This window comes from Pinus tabuliformis, chromosome J (genome assembly GCF_031772625.1).
Source record: "Pinus tabuliformis cultivar Carrire ecotype Pingquan chromosome J, CPIR1, whole genome shotgun sequence".
NCBI lineage: Eukaryota > Viridiplantae > Streptophyta > Pinopsida > Pinales > Pinaceae > Pinus > Pinus tabuliformis.
Genome location: NC_142295.1, coordinates 271722177 through 271745086, shown reverse-complemented (window position 1 = coordinate 271745086; position 22910 = coordinate 271722177).

The window sequence follows — 22910 nt, the reverse complement described above, 5'->3', positions numbered from 1 at the left end:
ATTGACATACTTGTAGCTGATATTCTTGAGTTCTATGGCTTAATCCTTAGTAGAGACTGGTAAAAAAAACTTCATGGTTATTTTGACACTGGTTGGTCTCACATGTGGCTTCCCTATAATGGCAAGCCAAATCAAATAAGGGTTGATCTCGAGAAACATCAAAAGTATATAGTCACAGAGCTACAAGGAGAAAATGAACTAGTCGCGTATATTAATAATAACATCGGAAACTACTCAATAGAATCATTTCTAGGAAATTTCAATGCTCACACTTCACCTTTCTTAGAAAAATCTGTTGTATCTCAAGTCGAAAATTTTTCCCAAACAGACACTTCTAAATGTGTAAACTTTGTAGATAAACCTGTGGTTAGGTCTTTATTTTGGAAATTATTTTTTGATGGATCTAAATCCAATGATGGAGCAGGAGTTGGATGCATATTAGTTAGCTCGGAAGGGGAAAAGACTATGTTAGCATGCAGACTTGAATTTGATTGCACAAACAACACCGCTGAATATGAAGCACTAGTTCAAGATTTGTATAAGGCAATTGGCCTTAATATCAAACACCTCCAAGTATTCGGAGATTCAGAAATTGTAATAAAACAGGTGAGAAATACTATACATTTTTTTTCAGGACATTTGAAACACTATCATTCGTTAGTCCAAGACCTGACCTTTCACTTTACAGCGTTTAATTTTTCCCCTATTCGAAGACTCCAAAATGCTAGTGCCAATCTTCTAGCTAATGTTGCTTCCAAGCTTATCCCACCAGAGGATTATAGCCCTAATCGATTTTCCATTGAATTGATTTTTAGGCCTTCTATACCCGATAATATCACCAACCAGAGAGTCTTTAATAACGATCCGGATATCGTAAGCTTCCTGACTTCAGAAGGCTCTTATGATGACCAGATAGTTGATGAAGACCAACATGATAACTAACTTGAACAATAAACATTCAATAACGCTATACCAAAATCTGTAGTTAAGTTAGAAGATTTATATGACCTCAAAGACAGATTTAAACGACCCACCAATTCAAAACTTCAGAGTTCAACTCTGAGATTTGAATTGATTAATCTTGGGACTGACCTAAAACCTCAAAATATTAATCTAGGTCTCGGACTTATGTCAGACAAAAAATCAGCCCTTATAGGTTTGTTGAAGAGATACAAGAATGACTTTGCATGGAGCTATGAAGATCTTGAGACATATGACACCTCTATTATTCAACACACTATTCCCATGACATCTAATGAAAGACCTATTCAGCAGAAATTAAGGAAGATCCATCCTAATTTAGAAAGTCAGATTAAATCTGAATTGAATAAACTATTGAAAGTAAAGATTATTTTTCCTGTCAGACATTCTCGGTGGGTCTCTAATCTTGTCCCAATCAGAAAAAAGAACGGCGATATTCAGATATGTATAGACTTCTGTAACCTCAATAAAGCTTTCCAAAAGGACAATTTCCCATTACCCCCTATGGAACAGATATTACAATCAGTTGCAGGCTCAGAACTAATGTCTTTCCTAGATGGATTCTCAGGTTATAATCATATCTTAGTACATCCAGACGACCAGTTGAAAATCACATTTAGGACAAAATGGGGCACTTATGCTTATCAAAAGATACGATTTGGACTGATTAATGCCAATGCCACTTTCCAAAAAGCCATGGACATAGCCTTCAAAGGTTTAGTAAATAAATCTCTAGTAATCTACTTAGATGATATAACTGTATATTCCAGAAAGTGCAGTAATCATCTAAGGGATTTAAAGCAATTCTTTGAATGTTGCCAAAGGTATGGGATTTCTCTTAATAAAGAAGCCTTTTTTCACGTTAAGTGAAGGAAAGCTCTTTGGATTCATTGTGTCCAAAGCAAGGATTCATATTGACCTTGACAAAAGTAGAGAAATTTATGAGATACTTTACCACATAACAAAAAATCAATGCAATCTTTCCTAGGACAGAAAAATTTTGTTAAAATATTTGTCCCTGACTTCTCAAAAATTGTTTTACCTCTTCAATCCATGATAAAGAAAAATTCTTTGTTTAAATGGGGACACTCAGAACATGAAGCTTTTAACTTGATCAAACAAACAATTATAAACATCCCATCTTTAGCAACGCCGAATTTTTCAAATCATTTCATTTTATATACTTTCGCTTCCGAGAAATCATATGCAGCAATATTGACACAAGTAAATGAAGAAAAAGTTGAAGCCCCAATCTCTTTCTTTAGCTCCAATTTGCAAGGAGCTGAATTGAATTACTCAGACATTGAAAAACAAGCTTTTTTATTTTCAAATCAATAAAACACTTCAAACCTTTTCTCCTCAAAACCCACACCAAAGTAATAGTATCATTCTTAGCAGTGAGAAATCTATTAATACAAAGGGATGTAGTTGAGAAAAGAACAAATTGGGTTATAGCTCTGCAAGAATATGACATCGAAATCAAACCAGCAAAAATTGTAAAAGGTCAAGGTTTTTGCAAGATGTTAGCAAGAGCATCAAATCTATCAGCGTTACAGCATCCAGGTGACGATGTACAAGTCTATGAGGTAATCCTTAACGATACTGAGTCAAGATATGTTGATATCATATTTTACTTGAGAAATGGATATGCCCTAATCCAATTAAATTACTCAAAGAAAAGGGCCTTGAGATTAAAATCTAGACAATATCAAATTGTCAATGATGTGTTGTTTAGAATAAATTATGATTCTGTTTTACTTAGATGTCTTGAAAAATTTGAGACAGAGAAGGTGTTGCAGAAACTTCATGATGGACCAGCCGCACATAAAATCCTCAATGTTGGCTATTACTGGCAAACATTATTCAAAGATGCACACAGTTATGTAAGGAGATGTAAAATTTGTCAGACAGCTGCTGGAAGACAGAGGAAACCTGCATTACCATTATAGCCAGTCAACATTGACCAACCATTCAAGCAATGGGGATTGGACATAATAGGTGAGATCGTTCCTCATTCTTCTAAGCAGCATAGATATATCCTTACAACCACTGATTACTTCACCAAATGGGTGGAAGAAATTCCACTCAAGGTAGCTAATTCGGAAAACATCATTGAATTCATAGATCAATTTATCATTACCAGATTTGGCCTGCCATCTGCCCTGATGTTTGATAATGCATCTTATTTTTCAAGCAATGCTATGACAGAGTTTTCTCTTAAAAGAGGTTTTCAGCTTAAATATACTGCTAATTATTATCCGCAATGAAATGGGTTAGCTGAATCCACAAACAAGAATCTCATCAAGATTATTAAACGAATTGTTGACCAAAGCCAAAAAAAATGGCATAAGTCTTTAATGTTTGCTCTATGGGCAAATCGAATAACTCAAAAAGTCCCCATTGGCACTTCTCCTTTTAATTTGGTCTATGGGAAAGAAGTCTTCTTACCAACAAATGTAGCTATTCCCTCCTTAGTCTTAGTTCCATTCATTGAAGAAACTCCTTCCTCATTTATTCAAGTTAGAAAGTTACAAATCCTTAAGCTTGAAGACGAAAGAGAAAAACCCAGGATCACACATGTACATCATCAGCAGTTGGTCAAAGCCTCCTTTGATTCAAATTCTGTAAGTTCAAAATCTTTTCAACTCGAAGACCTAGTATTGAAATGGAATAAAGCCCACGAAGAGAAAGGTAAGCATACTAAGTCCAACAAATGTGGCTTGGCCCACTTCAAATTGTGGAACAAATAGGCCCATCAACTTTTCTATTACAAAATTTATCCAGTAAGAGAGAATCTCTACCTGTTAATGGGCAGAGTTTAAAGAAATACTTTCCATAAAAGATGATCTCTTCTATTCACTGTATATTATTACCTTTAGTTTATATTTTTTTAGAAAGAATAATACGAGTTGAGAAACATTTACTTTTGGTTTTACAAAGAATAGTCTCTTTAATTTTGACTTTTCTCTTTTGTAAGTAAAGATTGTTATGAAAATAATCTTCATATATGAAATATATAGTTAAGTTCTGTTGCTCCAAAATTGTCTGTTTTCTGCCAAAATTATCTGATCTTTGATGAAACTTAGCTTTAGAAAGAAATCTTTCATTTACATCAATCAAGAAAAGTATCAATAACAAAGCAAAGTCTCTCTACAGAAAAGCATCTTTAAAACTCTACAATTGTCATCCAGAAAGCTCTTAAAGAGCCAATGATTCTCCCCACCTAATCAGCGTCCATTTTTCGAGTGTAATTCTAAAATATACTTAAAGGATAAGAGGTCTCATCAAGAGTCGGCTTACCATGATCGTAAGATTATAACTAACTGACATTACCAATACTGCATATCAAAAAAGGGTAATGGCTTAAGATTATATTAATCAAAACACAAGGGGTCTCATTAAGAGCCAGCTTGTTCAGTTATGTTGTAAATCAAGTAAATGGCATTGATCTGAATTTAAACAGGAACGCAACAAATTACAGAGATAACCATAAGCACAGAAATGTAGGAAAAAATACTTCATTTCATTAATGTAAAATACTGAAATATGCTTACAAAGAGCAATGGAAATAAACCAGCTAGGGTGATGGTAGCTTATCTCTGAGAAGAGATGTGGCAGCTACTTGCCTCTGAACTGTGTTACAATGAGGCTCGAAGGCCTATTTATTGTTGAAAAATAATGGAAAACCCTAAAAATCCAAAAACCTAACCCTAGAAAATGAAACGCCAAACTAATGGCCCCGTTTGGGTAAATTGGCACATCAACTAGCCGGAGTCGTAACTTTGGCATATGATCTTCGTTTCACGCGCACAATATCTTGTTAGAAATATCTATCCGAGAATTACAACTTTGGGAAGAGAAACATTGGTCCATAGATCCATGTTGCTCCCAGTTTTCCCAAAAATAGTTTAGGGCCTTAAAACGGCTCTGGAAGTTCAGGACCTGAAAAACTGCTAAAAATAGTAAACTGTGCTACAATTAAGAAAACTGAAAAGCTGAAAGGAACAATGGTGGGAGTCCAAGTGGACTTAGCAGGTGGCCACCAATATCCACCTGGATCATCCCCCCCCCCCGTTAGGAAGCAATGGGGACCATTGCGTTGAGTTCCTCCATGAGATGAGAAAACTTTTGCTGAACTTGGTCCTTGGTGAGCCACTTGCCCTGGTGAAGGAGTTGGCCTGCTTTGACAACTCGATACAGTTGGATATTCTGTTGGCGAGTGTGCTATATTTGTGTGTCCATGATCTGATCAGTTGTATCTTGTTCCATGCAATTTGGATTTAACTCTGTGGGTGTGAGTTGTTCTGCAATGTTGGATGTGTCTAGTAATGGTGAAAAGTATGGCCGAAGGTGGTCCACATTGAACACTGAGTGCAAGCCAAGGAATGAGGGAATGTTGAGCTCAAATGCATTGTCTCCCACAGCCTTGGTAATGGTGTAAGGACCATATCAGAGTGGTCTGAGTTTCCGATAGGCTCCGGTAAGGTGTTCCTTTTACAAATGCAACCAGACTTTGTCGCCCACCTGAAACTTGTGTGGCACCCGATGTTGATTATGTCACTGCCTGTACTTGGCATTTGATTTCTCCATAATGTCATGGACCTGCTGGCGAATATGTTGGATGTGCTCAATGAAGTTGGTTTCCTAATCTGTTTCGGACTGGACATGAGCCGAATCTGTGTGAGTCGCTGCAAATGGCATGGCCACATCAATGGGACATAGTGGCTGGAATCCCAAGCCCACCTGAAAAGGGCTATGGCCAATCAGGCTGTGAAGAGCCCAGTTTTCGTTGTGCTGAACATAGGGGAAGCTCTCGACCCATGTGCATGGATGCTTTGAGTTGTACATGCGCAGAATGTGTACGATCATCATGTTGACAACCTCTATTTGGCCATCAGTTTGAGGATGGAAGACTGTGGACTTGGTGAGTTTGGGGTCCAGTATCGACCAGAGACTGGACAAAAATGTACTGAGGAACTTTTTGTCCCAATATGAGATGATAGACTGTGGGATCCCAAAGTGTACCCACACTTTTTCAAAGAAGAGTTTAGCAGTGGCTTCTGCTGTGATATTCTTCTTGCAGGCTTCCATAATGGCCATCTTCGAGAACCTGTCGACGACCACAAAAACACAGTCATTTCCATGCTTAGTGGAAGGAAGCCCTGACATGTAATCCATGGAGATGGATTCCCAAGGTCGACTAGGGGTAGGCAGCGGGGTATAGAGACCTTGCTTCTTGATGGTCGGTTTGGCAATGGTGTAGGCAGTGCATGATCTGATGTACTTCCCGACATCCTGTCGAAGATTTGGCCAATAGAAATACTTCTACAGTACTGCCACCGTTTTCTCGACCCCGAAATGCCCAGCAGCCCGACTGTAGTGTGCTTCCCAAATCATCTTGGCACGCTCGCTTGAAGGAACACAAAGGTGACCCAGGTGGCATAACAGGGCATCCTGGAGGTGAAAATCTAGAACATGTTGACCCTCCAAGAGTGTCTGGTATGTGTGGCCGAATTATGGGTCGCTCAGAAGTCTCGTGTGGCCAATCAGAAGTCTCGTGCCCACAAGAGTTGAGCATGGTGGTTAACGCGATGATTGGTGGTCGACTGAGGCAATCTGCAACATTATTGGTGTTTCCCTTCTTGTACTTGATATTCAAATGGAATTGTTGCAGGTATGTGGACCACTTCTAATGGCAATCATTCTGCAATTTCCCTTGGGTCTGTATGAACTGCAGGGGTCAGTGCTCTGTGTGAATGACCGCTTCCTTCCCCAAAATGTAATGCTTCCATTGTCAGCAGACCTACACAATGGAATACATCTCTTTGTCATAAGTGGGATACTTTCGGACTGTGTCTAACAGTGTATCACTATGATATGCCACTGGATGCCCGTGTTGAGTAAGGACTGCCCCAATAGCATAGTCAGAGGCATCTGTCTCAACCTCAAATGGTTGTTACAAGTCTAGTAATGCGAGCACAGTGCCATGCAGAGGAAATATTTCAACTCTGTGAATGTCTTCTGTTGAGATTCAGAACAAAAGAATTTTGCTTTCACTCCTCCCTTGGTGACTTGACTCAAGGGCTAAGTGATATGAGAAAATCCCAACACGAACCTGCAGTAGAAGTTGGCAAGACCTAGAAAGCTACAAAGCTCTGTCAAAGTGGTTGGAAATGGCCAATCTCGAATGACTTGGATCTTGGTTGGATCCACATGCACCCCCTATTCATCAATAATGTATCCCAGATAATGAACCTGGGTCATGCCAAAAGTGCATTTCTCCAAATTGGCACATAACTTGTGTTGCCGCAGTGTTTGGAGAACCTGTCGGATGTGGTGGAGGTGCTCTTCCAAACTCTAGCTAAAGATCAGGATGTCATCCAAGTATACCACTACAAATGAGTTGGTGAATGGCCGCAAGATGTCATCCATTAGCCTCATGAAGGTTGCAGGAGCATTTGTCAATCCAAAAGGCATAACCAACCATTCAAAAAGGCCCTCCTTGGCTTTGAAGGCAGTCTTCCACACATCGAAGGGTTCGATTAGTACCTGGTGATATTCTGACTTCAAATCGATCTTGTTGAAATATTTTGCCCCCTTCAGTTGGTCCAGGAGGTCATCAATCTGTGGGATCGAGTACCTATTACGGAAAGTGATCTTGTTCAGCACCTGATAGTCAATACAGAGTCTCCAAGTCCCATCCTTCTTCTGTACCAACACGATCGGGCTCCCACAGGGCGATGAACTCGAACGGATGTGACCTTTCTGCAACAGCTCCTGAATCTGCCTCTTGATTTCATCATTCTCCAAAACGGAGCGCCGATAGATTGGCCCATTGGGCAGCGGCGTACCTGGGGTCAGATCAATGGTGTGCTTGACATGATAGTGCAGAGGAACCCCTGCAAGGGAGGTGAAGATGTCCTCGTGCTCCTCCACAACCTTGTCCATTTGTAGTTGTCGTGCGAAGGGGACCTGTCTGGAGGTCGTGGCCACCGTCTTCTTTTTTCCTTGAGGGCGTATTATCTAGAAAACAAATTTTCCGGTCTTAGAAATGAGCTTACTGCATTGTTTTGCAGTAACCAAAGAGATGATGGTAGGTGGTGCTACCTTCGGTATCCTGTACAACTTATTTCCCAAAGTAACAATAACAGCACGGAGCCTTGATTCATACACAGCATGTCGCTTCCACAAGTATGGTTGTCCTAATAATACATCACAAACTTCAAGGGGAGCAATGTCACACAATACCTCATCCATGAAGGGCTTGATGTTGTATGGAAGGCGACATTGCTGGCTCACGCGAAGATCCTGTCCTTGGTAAAGCCACCCGATGGTGTACGGTTGTGGATATGATGTGGTTGGTAAACCAGCCGCTTCACGACCTCTGTCGAAATGAGGTTCTTTTGGCTCCCGCTGTTGACAATGAACTGTAGTGGGAAGCCCTTTACCCACATCTGGGAGTGGAAGAGACGCTCCTCCTCCTCTGGATCTTTGGGTTCCTTCTTCTGTATCTTCGTGGCGGCAACGGTGGCGTTGGGCTCTGCATCGATAATCTGCTTCCCTTTATCATTCCCCTTGTCGGGTTCTGACTCAGAGTCGGAACATGCATCTGATTCTGAAACCTTTAGCTCGGCCACCAGTGACTACTTGGCCTGACACTCACTTGTGTTGTGAGTGGAGCTCTTATGGAACTCACACCACTTTCCCGTGTCCTTTTTCGACTTCACGGCGTTGTTCTTTTCTTGCAGCTTTGGCGGGTTATCTTGGGCCGCCCCGCCTTGGCTTTGTCTTTTGTTCTACGGTTTTGGGTCACCTTTCTCTTGCTTTGGATTCGCAGATCCAAAGTCTTGCTTCTTCTATTTAAACTTTTGCTCGACCTTGACGGCATATCGGTATGCCGTGCCTAGCGAGGGGATGTTCAGGAATTCTATTTCTTCCTGGATGTACTTGTGTAGGCAGTCGCGGTATTTGAGTACCAAATGCTGCTTTGAATCCTTGATATCCAACTTTGTGCGAAGAGTATGGAAAATATTGGTAAACTCTGGGACGTCTTGGTCCCTCCCCTGCCGCAACGTGGTCCACTTTATGTATTGATCCTCATAGCTTCCGAAAGGGTAGTACTACTCCTTGATGGCATCCCGGAATGAATCCCAAGTGGGTGCGGCTGAAAATAGTGAACTTGTACTTTCATCCTTCTGCTCGCGATAGGTTTCCCACCAGTCCTTGACGTGGGGGCCTGCTTTGAGAAGAGTGAAAATAATTTTTTCCCGACTGGAAAAATCATGAACAAAAAATAACCCTCTAGCATATTTAACCATTTATCGACCGCCATCTATCTAACCCTCAACTATGGGGATTTCAAAATTAACTTGTACCTTAAACGGTGTGGCGTTTCTAGAGTAGCAGTTGGAAGCCGATGTGTCGCCGCTGGGTAGTCGCTGAAGGATCTGGGCAACGCTGTCCATCATCACTTTCCTTTGTCGCTCAAGGGATTCTTCGAGCAAGATTTTGATAGGATCTCCTGCCCCCTCGTCTTTCTTTTCATCCGCCATGGGAGGCCGTCGGGATTTGCAACGCTGGTCTTGCAAAGGTTCGACCAGTTCAAGCCCTAACTCATTATATCCCGACCTCGTTGGGGACATGTAAAGAAAAACAGAGAAAAAGCAAACCGCTCTGATACCACTGATCCAGATTTATACAGGAACGCAACAAATTACAGAGATAACCATAAACACAGAGATGCAGCAGAAATGATACTTCATTTCATTAATATAAAATACTGAAATATGCTTACAAACAGCAATGGAAATAAACCAGCTAGGGCGATGGTAGCTTATCTCTATGAAGAGATGTGGTGGCTACATGCCTCTGAACTGTGTTACAATGAGGCTCGAAGGCCTATTTATTGTTGAGAAACAATGGAAAATCCTAAACATCCAAAAACCTAAACCTAAAAGATGAAACGCCAAATTGTGGGCCCCGTTTGGGTAAATTGCTACATCAACTTCCCGGGGTCGTAACTTTGGCATATGATTTTCGTTTGACATGCACAATATCTCGTTAGAAAGATGTTTATGGCCTCAAAACGGCTCTGGAAGTTCAGGACCCGAAAAAATACTAAAAATAGTAAATTGTGCTACAATTAAGGAAACTGAAAAGCTGAAAGGAACAATCGTGGGGGTCCAAGTGGACTTGGTAGGTGGCCACCAATATCCACCTGGATCAGGGATTGTCAATTTTGGTCACCAAACCAAGACATTGTCCTTTAAGAGATAAAAGATGAAAAATTGAAGGAAGAATGAATTACTTCATAAAATAAAAATAAAAAAAGCAATAAGTATACAAACGAGTTTATCTTTAAGATTGCATTCTAATCTAGGTGGGATACTCAATCATTGTTGGTTAAAAGGTAACATTGTCGAAGCTATGAACACCTACTGGAAACAAAGGCTCTACCTATGACAACTGAGTATACCAAAAACTGATCTGAGGAGAGTCTCCTTGTTTTTATCTTTAAAACCAAGTAATGACTGATGTAGAAAAAGTGACTTTGTTATGAGAAAAGAATAACCAAAAGAATGATAGTTAAGTAGATGTTGTTTTATTATTAATGAGCAATATCATTTACCTTATATTCCATGAAATTTTATTTTTATTTTCAAAGCTTTCTTTATTTTGGAAGTTTTAGAAATTTCAAAAAACTCTCAGAGATAACTGGTTCTTCCAAGTGAATTGTCAATTGTTCTATTATTCAAAAACCCCCGTTTTATTAATAGTAGTAGTTAATATTACATTAATAAATGGGGACCCTTCAAAAAATCCATCCAAAAATAAATTTAGCATTTAAGCATTTCTTTTATTTTTTGAATAAATCAAGATATCAATCAAATCCCCTTTTTTTCAAAAAAACTACTAAATGCTTGCCTTCCCGCACATCGCATGATTGAGCATCATAAAAAACCTTGCTAACCCACCAAATCAAGTGAAAAACGATGAAAAGAGGATCCTATGCTTTATACATCATATTTTTTGATATAAAATAGTTCCTAAAGATTTTCCCTTCAAAAAACAATTTTCGCATCACATATCGCTATTTATGAAGACCCTGCCTTAAAAGATTATCTCAAAACAAGCGAAATGTGAAATTGCAATAGCATTGTAACCTTTATTGCATCGCATTTCGAGCATTTAAAAAAGTACCGCAAACTTAGCATCAATCGAAATTGTGAAACGCAATCAAGACCTGGACCCACTCCTTAAATACATCACGAACAAATGTTTAGGTTTGTCGCTTATTAAAAAGGTCTTTACATAGAAAAACTTGACAAGTAGCTATGTTTTAAGGCAATAAACGAGCGGCTTCCATCTCGCAAAAACGTAAGGGAAGGTAAGAAAATCGAAAGGGCACAATGCGATATTGCTTCGCAAATCTCAAAATCAGTGCCATCACAATTCAAAGGCTCGCTACCCTAGAAACTTTCTTCCCAATTTACGATGCATACATTTATGAGCATTAAAGCTAAGGGATAACGAAGCATTAGTGGGCATTTAATAAGAGTCATCTGCATTTATGTGTGAAAATTCATTTAACGTGATATGATATCTCCTTACGTGCGTTCGAATAAAACTCATTTTATCACCTTTACAAGTTATCTGCATTATCTCATTTCACGTTCATTGTCATCTTTGTATCCAATAGTTGTTGTTCCTCACTTCCGAGGAAAATTCACAGAGCAAATCGTTGGGAGCAATGGTGAAGAAAGGCAAGGCAGTCGCCTCTGAGAAGTCAGAAATGACTCCTCTGTTTACGGATACTACATGCAACAGAGGGAGGAACCTCTACATGGGAGGCAATGTATAATATATTGGAGGAAGAGCAACCAAGGATTCTGGAAATGAAGGTTACAGTGGACGGACGTGATTCCTCAGACGCTTCCATGTTTGAGACAGCGTGCTCATTTTTGCATCGCATAGCTACGCACCCGAAGATAATCCCTTATACAAACATGGTTAAATGGGTTATTGATGAAGCTGACATCTCAGACAAAGAATTCAACACAAGAGGCCAAGAGGTTATGGGATATTTTACGCCAAACAACCTGCGGCTTATGTACCACCTACCAGAGCCACAAGTCATCTACAACAAGCAGTTCGTCGCGAAGTTTGCCAAAGAGAACAAAGACCCAGTGGACTGCACCTAGACCTAGTCAAATAATGAGAGCAAAATCAAGAAAGACAAGAACGGTATGTACTCTACTGCATCTATTAGTCCCCTCATAGTTTTGCAGCAGCCATGTTATGTAGACTATTTGGCAAACCCGATAGTACTAAATTCTCCCCATAATGGTTGCCAATAATAGATGCAAACGTTAACGCAACTATAATGAATTGGGCACAAATTTTGTCTGACAATTTAGCAAGAACAATAATGAAATATAGAAGGAAAAGAAGTGTTGCTTCGAGAGTTTACCCTCCATTTTTTATGAGCGCCTATGTAATGGATGCAATTTGCTTCGGTTCAAAATTTCCTGTCATGGGATGGAAGTGGACTATTCAAAATCCACTTCCCATTCACATATACCATAAAGACATGTGGGAATCTAACTTTCAACCACATTTTTTCAAAAAAATTCATGGAGTTATGCTCCCTATCCACAAACGGCTTTATAACCGAGATGCCCCCAAGTTTTCACAATAAGTCGAGGTAGATATCCTCCCAGTGGCCAAATGGTTTGGAGAGAAGACATTTACGTATGTCAGGGTATTTGGCAGCATTACCTCCCCCCATGTCCCCCCATACTATGTTCCGAACAAATTGATAGCTAGAGAGATAGCCTACCAAACAACTAGTGAGGGAGGGATGATCAAAACATTAAAGGAGGCAAAAAAGACCATTTGGCCTACATTCCCTTTACAGTGTGGAGCATTTGCGTTGCATGACCTGGGGCATGCATTTAAAGAAGCAAAGATTATGTTATCTCTGCAATTACCTAAATTCCTTGGAAGGAAATATGACCCATTCGGCACTGTCAAAGACTTTACCACCTTGATAAAAATAAAAGTATTCAATAATGAGGAAGATGTATTCGATGACATCTTTTTGCAGAATAACACCTTCACAGAGGTGAAGCATATGGCACAATTACTTTTTGACCCTGAAGATCTTGAAACCTTTTACAAGTACAGAGAAAGAAAGCTAACGAAGGTCCCATTGGACCAATTATTGATTGAACCAATAAGGGAGCCTACTCTAGCGTAAGTATAGAAGGTGACTCCAAAGAAAAATCTAAAACTGATTCTAGATCAGAATCCCAAGAGAAATCTACCAGGGAGTCAGAGAAGTCATCACAAAATGGGAAAAGCAGAAGTAGAGAGTCGAAAAAGGATACAGTCCAATCTACAGAGAAGACAGCTGAGCAAACTTCAGCTAGCAAACAAGCTGAAATCCATGCCACCTCCACACAGCTAATAAAACCCCTAGTGATTGATTTAGAGGAAGAATGGGGCAACTTTAAAAAAATGCTCTCTACAGAGGAACAAACGCTAGAGTTGCAAACTCCACAACAGAAAACAACTCAAGAAATTACAGCAGAGGAGACTGTGAATACTCTATAGGTAAAGCACATCCCTGTTACACCCACCTCTAAAATTGTTTTGAAAATAGAGGAGATTCCTCCTCTAGATGTGTTGTATAGCCCACAACACAAGGTCGTCGTTAAAAGACAAAGGAAGAAAAGGAAGTTGGATTCTACAGCTGTTACTACCCTTGATAATGAACCAATGGATGTTGTCTAGAAAAACTCACCCATCGATCCATCCGCCAACCTTACTAGACTGTCACAGTTTGCAGGTGCCTATGCTACAACGACCATCGATAAAGCAACAGAGGTGCAAATGTTGCTCAAGGAAAAAGAAGACAAAATTTTGTCGCTTAAAAAACAACTACAGCGAACAAAATCTGACCAGCAAGTAGAGACAGTTAACTAAGCTTCAACAAGAATTCGAGTAGATGCAAATAAAACATCAAACCAGCTTAGCAGAGGAGGAAGCGCAAATACAAGGAATAATTGATCTACATAAAGATGATCCAAAAATTGATTAGTTTATTACTGAAGCGCTCAGCCTTAACTACCCGTTGATGCACCAAAATGAACAATTATGCCAAAAGATTTTGCAATGGAATTCTTATTGCGAAACAAGCGACAAATTAACAAGTCAAGTAGTGGAAATGAGACTTGAATATGATGAAATCATGAAAAAGGTCTCCGACTTCATCATCTAGCAGAATTCAGAAGATGGGAGAAAAGTCGATTTGCCTAAACTGGAGGAGTCGAATAAAGAAATCTTATTTGCAAACTGGATTTCTCGGCTTAAAGAGGCAGAAAAGGCAACAGCGGACGAAGTAGCAGCAGCAAATTATCAAAAATATTAATGAAAATTTACATAGCACCAACCTTGTGGCAGAATCCATTCTGGGTTTTCTTCCTAATGTAAAACAACTTGAGCTATAGTGGAGACAGGCAACAGAAGAAAAAGCATAAACAATTAGGCAAACGACCAGGTTAAACTGGGCGGCATATTAGCGACATTTGGTGAAGCCTCACAACCAGTGGATGACCCTGCGATGCCTAACCACTTCTACGGAGAAAATGGTGCCAGCACTGACTGACGTCGTGTTCACTGGGCAGTTGAAAGCTAAAATCGGCCAACCGACACAGCTCAAACCCATGACGAACATTTACGATCTAAAGGATCAAACGCAGAACAGTTAGTCAACATGCTCATTTCTATTTTTATTTTTATTTTTATTTTGCATAATTTGAGGAAAGTCGTTTAAACCTCTTCAACTATTTTTGTAATAATCTATTTTAGTTTTATAGTTTAATATTTAAACCCATCTCATGCATTTAGAAAGGGTCCAGAAATTTTATCAGAAACAATCTTCGAAACATGCACTTCTGTCCCTCTGAGGAAGTTCTAGTGAAATTAATGGAACAAGATTTATTTTTATCTGATCTAGCATCTTCTACTGAAATTGCACTTTTGTACTCGTAGATGGTGTTGAATGGACTGAAAATAGATCAATATTGTTGAAGCACATGAGTATGACGTATTATAAATGGTATTTTTATCTCGTAGTTCTTTCTTTTTACTTATGTATAAAGCAATAATTTCTCTTCAAGTTGTTTGTGTATAAAAGTTTGAATCTTAGTTAGCATTATTGCACTTTTGTATGATGATCACCTATATTTTATGTTGAATACATGAATAATTTTTTATGCGATATATCTTTCACAATCGTTTCGGCTAACTTTTTATACGAAACGATTATTGTTAAACAAATTCATTTCTCATTGCAATTGAATGATCTTTGTTACCAATTGCTTTTAGACATTATTGTAGATCGCATACATCAATTTAATCCCGGGTTAGTTATAATTAGATAGTGTTTAAATTAGGATAAAATGCATGTGATTATTATGTTAAGATTAGATTACTATTAGCTTAAACATTACTCCAAAATATCACATATCACCCCATCAGCACAATCATAAAATAGATTGGGAAACTGGTCCCATTATCCCCAGTGGGAGCCACTACACCAAACGGAAAATGAGCTGCCAAGCAAGGTTTGGACTGGGTGGTTTTCCCCCATGTTGAAGCAATGATTTTCGAGGCCACGACAGAGTCATACACCATCACCAAGGATGTAGGGGAGCTCAACATTCCATCGTTCTTTGGTTTGCACCCTGTGTTCAATGTGGACCGGCTACTACCATACTTTCCTCCATTGTTGGACACATCCGACGTTGTTGAGCAGTTGACGCCAACATAGCTCAACCCAAGCTCCATCAAGCAAGCCACAACTAACATGATCATGGACACAGATCAAGAACACTCGCCAGTAGAGGATCCAGCTATTTCAAGTTGTCAAAGAAGGCCAACTCCTTCACCATGGAAAGTGGCTCACCAAGACCAGGTTCAATAGAAATTTATTCACCTCATGGAGGCTTTGCACACAATGGGGGCCATTGCTTCCTAAGGGGGGAGGATTGATCCAAGTGGATATTGGTGGCCACTCGCCTATTCCACCTAAACCTCTAATCGATTTCGTCTATTTCCTTGATTATAGTAGCATTTACTATTTTTAGCATTTTTCGGGTCCTGAACTTCTGGAGTTGTTTTGACCACCTAAACAATGGTTTTTTGAGGTCTGCAACAAGCTCGTAGCCATAGGTAGGGGCCTATGGAAAATCATGTAGCACTCAGAGAGATATTTTCAACGAGGTATCATACACGTCAAACGGAGGTCATATGACCAAGTTACGACCTTGGGAAGTTGGTTGCCCAACTAACCCCAACAGGATCCACAAACTCTTGGTGTTTCTTATCCTAAGGTTAGGGTTTTAGTTGTTTAGGATTTTCCTTTGTTGTTCAATAATAAAAAGGACCTTGAGCCTCACTATAAGACAATTCAGAAGCATGCAGCCACCATATCTCTTCTCATAGATAAGCCACCATCACCCGAGCTAGTTTATTTCCATTCTGTATGTAAGCACATTTCAGTTCTTTGATATATAATGAAATGAAGTTTTATTTTTGTTGCATATTTGTGTTTATGTTTATACCCTGTATTTTTTTGTGTTCCTGCATAAGTCTGAATCACCCATGATGTACATGTGCAAATGAGTTTGTAAAAGTTCTACGTGGGAGGAAAATTCCAAGAAGTCCCTTATAGAGAATACTAGACTTGAACATTTGCACCTTCCCTAAGCTTAAATATTAAAGTAACATGGCAATGATGTGACACATGAAATATAAGATAAAAATGTATGTGGATATGTCCTACCTAAGAGTAAAAGCAGAGCTACCATGCAATGTATGGTGAGAAGGGAGTGAGACAACTGCGTTAAATTGACTTGCTAGTTGTCAACATGTTAACTTCCATATTCAACTTCTATTTGGAATATTGAAAATTTATCCATATTTTTACAAGATTTCCAACACCACATTCTTGAATTGAAAACCTCATACAAAAGGAAAACCTTCACTTTTTGCTTGTTCTTCCTAATTTTCATTTGGCACTCATGTGAAATTTAAGTATGTGTTTTTGGATCGTCATGAACCCAATATCATTATGATGTTGAGATACAAATGCCATCTAAGGAGATTTTGAGCATGGGATAGCACTATTATAATTTATATGAACCTGTGCTAAGTTATTGATCACCTAGAATGGTTATATTTGCCTAAAATATTATGAACAAAATAGTGGAAAAAAACCTAGTCAAAAAAAAAAATTCATCCCAATTTGATTGTACCACACCAAAATGAAGTAAAAGATCGAATAAAGAAGAAGCCTCTTTGAGGGGACAATGTCCTATTATAATATATAAATGCAAAAGATAAGATAACAATTCAAATGTGTTCTTAATGTATATGCAAGAGATAAAGAGGGACTAATAAGCCTATATGAATAAATTAATGTAATGATAATTAATTAGTGGTTAGACTTAGGTGCTTAACATTCCCCTTGCCTTCAAACAAGCATTTTCCACAACTTTAATCAATGGTGGATGTTTGTTTATTAAAAACTTATCTTCCCAAGCCACATCTTCTATCTGCATGTTCCTTCCACTTTATGAGAAATCTGATAATTGCTCGTCATTACTTTATGATTATTTTAATGACCATTTTTAGATTTTACTACAAAATTTTACTCTTCATCAAGCTCTAGAAGAATTAACAACACAAAACTATTGTCCGAAGGAATCCTTTTTAAACTTGAAACATGGAATATCATATATACACATGAAGAAAGGCCCTCACTCCAATATATATGCCATGCCACCAATCCTTTGTGACAATTTATATATATCAAAGCATTTTGATGCTAATTTATTGCCCATGTTTTAGTGTTCCTTGAGACACATTTGTTTATATGGTGGTAGACTAAAAAACACCCAAACTTTTACCTCAAAATGCCTTTAACTACGATGTTGATATGCTTCTTGTTACTTTCTAATTTTTTTAATAGCTAAGTTTTCCTCCAAAAGATGGATAACCTCTTGATTGTGCTAGAGGTGATCCTTGATTGTTGGAACCTTAGGTTACCCTCTTAAAGAGGATGTGACAAATGGATCGTGATATCCATACAATTGCATAAACAAGGTAATTTTGGATGAAGTATGGTTGGAAGCAACCAATTGAGCAGTTGTGATTGTTTAATAGATGAAAAGCAACACAAAATTCCAAGAATTTATTTGCAATATTCATTTATAATGGGTTTATATAGTGGTTTTTCATATTTTAACATGAAAAGCGGACTTATTCTCAACAATATATATCTATTTCTTTTGTGCATTTTATTTGCTTCATATGTTTATCCATGCCATTTTTGTTTTATGAAAGTGCACTCTAACAATAAATATAACATATCAAGATTTTATTTAAAGACATTATTAGATGTAAAAATAAGTTTACACAATAGAAAGCCCAAACACAAAATCAAAATATCCTATTGTCTCTATGCAGAAGATCCAAATTATAAGCGACCTAGTTATCAACTATCATTGAGTATGCGGATAATGATGGACCTTGAGATATGACTCCAGTGATTTAACAACGATGGACATTGTTGTACATTGGGTATAGCGCTCCCCGTGTGTTTTGTGACATAGACTAACCGCCTCTTGTGGATCCTAACTCTAGCGATTGTAGCAAAGAGGCTAATCCCTGCGGGTTTTGGTCTAACAACAATTGTGATTCCAACAAGTAGTATCAGAGCAATAGGAACCGAATTCGAAACTCACTCGACTTGTACTTGGGGGGATATTGTTGGATATTGGGTTCAATGCTCCCTATGTGTTTCGTGTCATGGACAAACCGCCTCTTGCGAATCCTAACTTTGGTGATTGTAGCAAAGACTAATGCCTGCGGGTTTTGATCTAACGACAATCGTGATTCCAACAAACTTTTCACTTTCCTGATTACAAAAAAAAAATGATCGACCTTGAGATGTGTAACCCACAATTTAATAATGGTTGATGGACCTTGAGATATGAGTCAAGTGAATGTTAATCATTTTATTTTCACTAATTTGTCAACTTTATAACAACAATAATGGTTAGAGACAACATAATAAAAAATATTTAGCATTACAGATGTAACTCCTTCAAAAAAACAAAATCAAAATGATAGACTTTTCACAATACTAAACCTTGAGATGTGTAACCTACAATTTGATAATGGTTGATGGACCTTGAGATACGAGTTCATAGACCTTGAGATACTAGTCAAAAGTGAATGCTAATCATTTTATTTTCACTAATTTTCCCTCATTTGTAAACTTTATAACAACATTAATGGTTAGGGGCAACATAATAAAAAACATTAACATTATAAATAGTGTGTATATATTTCTTATGGTTACCTATGTAGGTGTTACAAATAATTTCTTAAATTTATATCAATTGTGACAACTCCATTCAGGGCAATTAAACCATTTACATCTTTGCCTACTTTCTTGAATTAGCCCATTAAATTTGTGCCATTCTCACTATGCATATTTCAATTTTTAATCAACTCAATATAAAACCATAGTTGAAGCTATTCAAAAATCTATACAAGGCTATGAACTCCAAAAACTTATAAAAATATCATTACAATAAATACTTGATATGCTTTTATTGATATTTAATATAATCTTTAATTATAAGATTTTAATTAAAATTATTTGATCGGGTTAAAATTATTATAATCAATTACAATATTTACATTTGTACTCTTTTTTTATAGTAACTTTAACAATAATAATTTATATCGTTATTCTTTTGAAAATAATTTTAGGTTTTTTTTGTAAAATGATTATTTTATTAATAAAAAAATTACATATAGCTTGAATTTCCAAAAAAAAACTAAAATCCCAGAGATTCTTAAGACTAACAAGCTTTTGGCCAATAACAAATAATCATACAATGAATACAATAATCATCACTACATAGAAACTCTTTGAAGATTCAATATTCCAAGGGGGGAAATGTCTCTGACATTGACATAATTTTCCCTAAGTTAACTAATTTTTCACCGTCTCTTTGGATTAGTGTGTTTATTGCTCTTGTGGCTTCATTTTTTGGCTTCTTTGTCTTGCCTGTAGACCATCTTGAAATCCTTCATTTGAACCCCAAGACTAGACTGTGAAGAACTTGAGCCCAATTGGTTTCTTTCCTTGCTTTGAAGATAGTCGTTATACTGGATCCTAGACTGGTGATATGGGATGTCCTTCACATCTTTCCATGTCATTCTTTTGCAAGGGCAATCAGTCGTATGTCATCCAAATCCATATCCTCTAGTAGGGCTTCTGCTTCAGCGTCTTCCAAAGGGGAGCTAATCATTTCTTGGGGTGATGGATTTTGTTGGTGCTCTTCAAAATACTTTTGCACGGACTCTGTAGAATTTGATAGAGGGTTATAGAATTTTTCTTCTACTAATTGCATGCTTGATTGAAAGTTGTCATGTCTAGGGACTCCTTTAGAGAGGAGACAGACTCGAACCTATTTCCAGATCTAGGGATCTTATCAAGATTTGAGGTAACCTAAGGACTCAAATTTCTTCTTCTTTACGAAACTTTTCCTTAATCATCTTGCTCTTTTTGAAAAGGGTGTGCTTTAGACGATTCCTTGGTATTTATCAAACAATCCCTAGTAAAATGCCCATATTCAAGACATCTACATCTAAAAGGGACATGTTCATAATCTAGAGATTACTTCCAAACATTATCCCGATAATAAATATCTATAGAGGCTGGAAGAGGCTAGAAGTTCTTCATGTGAACACAGAGATGAGCATATGAAGTGTACCTCCCTCTCTTAGTAGCCTCTAATACTTTGACAAAGTTGTCGACAACAATATTGATACATCAAGGGTTTCCTCCTCCCAATATTCCTTAGTAATAGAAAAGAGACGGACCCACATCAGAATAACAAAGAAATCTTCCTTCCTAGGTTATACTGCTCCTTCCAAAATTGAATGAAGAGCCTTGCGTTGTTGAAAGAATATGACCCTCCTTCAAAAACCCTTGATTTGTCTTCCAAGATAGAGAAAATGATTGTTAATAAACCATTTGCCCCTAACTCCAATTCTATTTGACCTTAGAGGTTCCATTTGTTTTGGATCCACCCAATCAAAAACTTTTCAGAGGGGCCATAATCCAACAAATTTGCAAATCAGAGAATGATCCTGCATATATTGGACATATTATTGATCTTTGTCAAATTTAACCTCACATTTTGGATATTGCACCGTTTTTGTCAGGCAACACCCTAAATTTCTAGCTACAACGATGCACCCAGCAGAGGGTTTGTTACTGATCCGGATTTAAACAGGAACGCAATAAAATACAGAGATAACCATAAAGACAAATATGCAGCGGAAATAATACTTCATTTCATTACTGTAAAATACTGAAATATGCTTACAAATAGAAATGGAAATAACCCAACTAGGGCGATGGTAGCTTATCTCTGAGAAGAGATGTGTCGGCTACATGCCTCTGAACTGTTCTCCAAAAACTGTGTTACAATGAGGCTCGAGGGCCTATTTATTGTTGAGAAACAATGGAAAACCCTTCACATTCCAAAACCTAACCCTAGAAGATGAAACGCCAAATTGTGGGCCCCGTTTTTGGGTAAGTTGGTACATCAACTTCCCGGGGTCGCGAATTGGTCGTACGATCTCCGTTTGACGCGCATGATAGCCCGTTGGAAAGATCTCTCCAAGGACTACGACGAAAAAGATGATTTTTAGGGCCTCAAAACGGCTCCGGAAGTTTAGGACCCCAAAAACTGCTAAAAATAGTAAATTGTGCTATAATTAAGGAAACAAAAAAACTGAAAGAGACAGTTGTGGGGGTCCAAATGGGATAGGTGGGTGGCCACCAACATCCACATGGATTGGTTACGAACCATAAACCCCACTTCACCCTACTAATCTATGAAAAGTATGTCGAAGACGAGGAGATTGAAGGGGAATATCAGTAGATCCAAAATCGTTCTGAACTCCATAAACAATCTAGCTAAATGAGGGGGCAAAGCCCCCTCTCGCAAAGCAAAGCATAGACAACTGTAGAGAAGAAACCCTATAATTTGTGATCAATCGATTTGGTGGTCATCGATAATAATTTTAGTTAAATCAATTTGGAAAAGGCTATGTTGCATTGGTTTTTGGGACAAGGGAATGACAAACACTAAGGGATGCATCCCCGGGATGGTTAGAGTGCACCCCCAACCCCATAATTTATCCTTACAACTCGTTGTACCAACCCCATATTTGAACACAAATCTCTGCAACCAAACTGCTTCCTTGCTTGCATGACTGTTTGCCATGTATTCAACCTCTGTAGTTGAAAGTGCCACTATAGATTGTCTTTTTCTCATCCAACTAACTGCTCCTCCAAATAGGTTAAACACATATCCACTAGTAGATCTTCTTTGATCCATATCTCTAACTCAGTCTGCATCAACAAAGCCACGTATGTCCAACATTGTCCAATCCTGATCTTTCGCGGTAGCACAAACCATAATCACTAGTTCCATGCAAATCCCTGAAAACCTGCTTCATTGTTGTCCAATGCTCCTTTCCTAGTTTTGATATAAACTTGCTCAATACTCCCATTGCATGTGCAATATCTGGTCTGGTACAAACCATTGCACACATCAGCCTACCAACTGCACTGGTATATGGAACACAGGACATGTCCTCTTCCTCTTCATGTGTCTTGGGTCATTGTTTAGCAAATAACTATACACCTACAGGAATACAAACCTACATCGGTTTGTTATTTTGCATATTAAACCTCTACAATGTTGTCTCAACATACTTCCTTTGGTTTAACTAGAGCTCCCTATTTGCCCGGTCTCGTTTAATTTCCA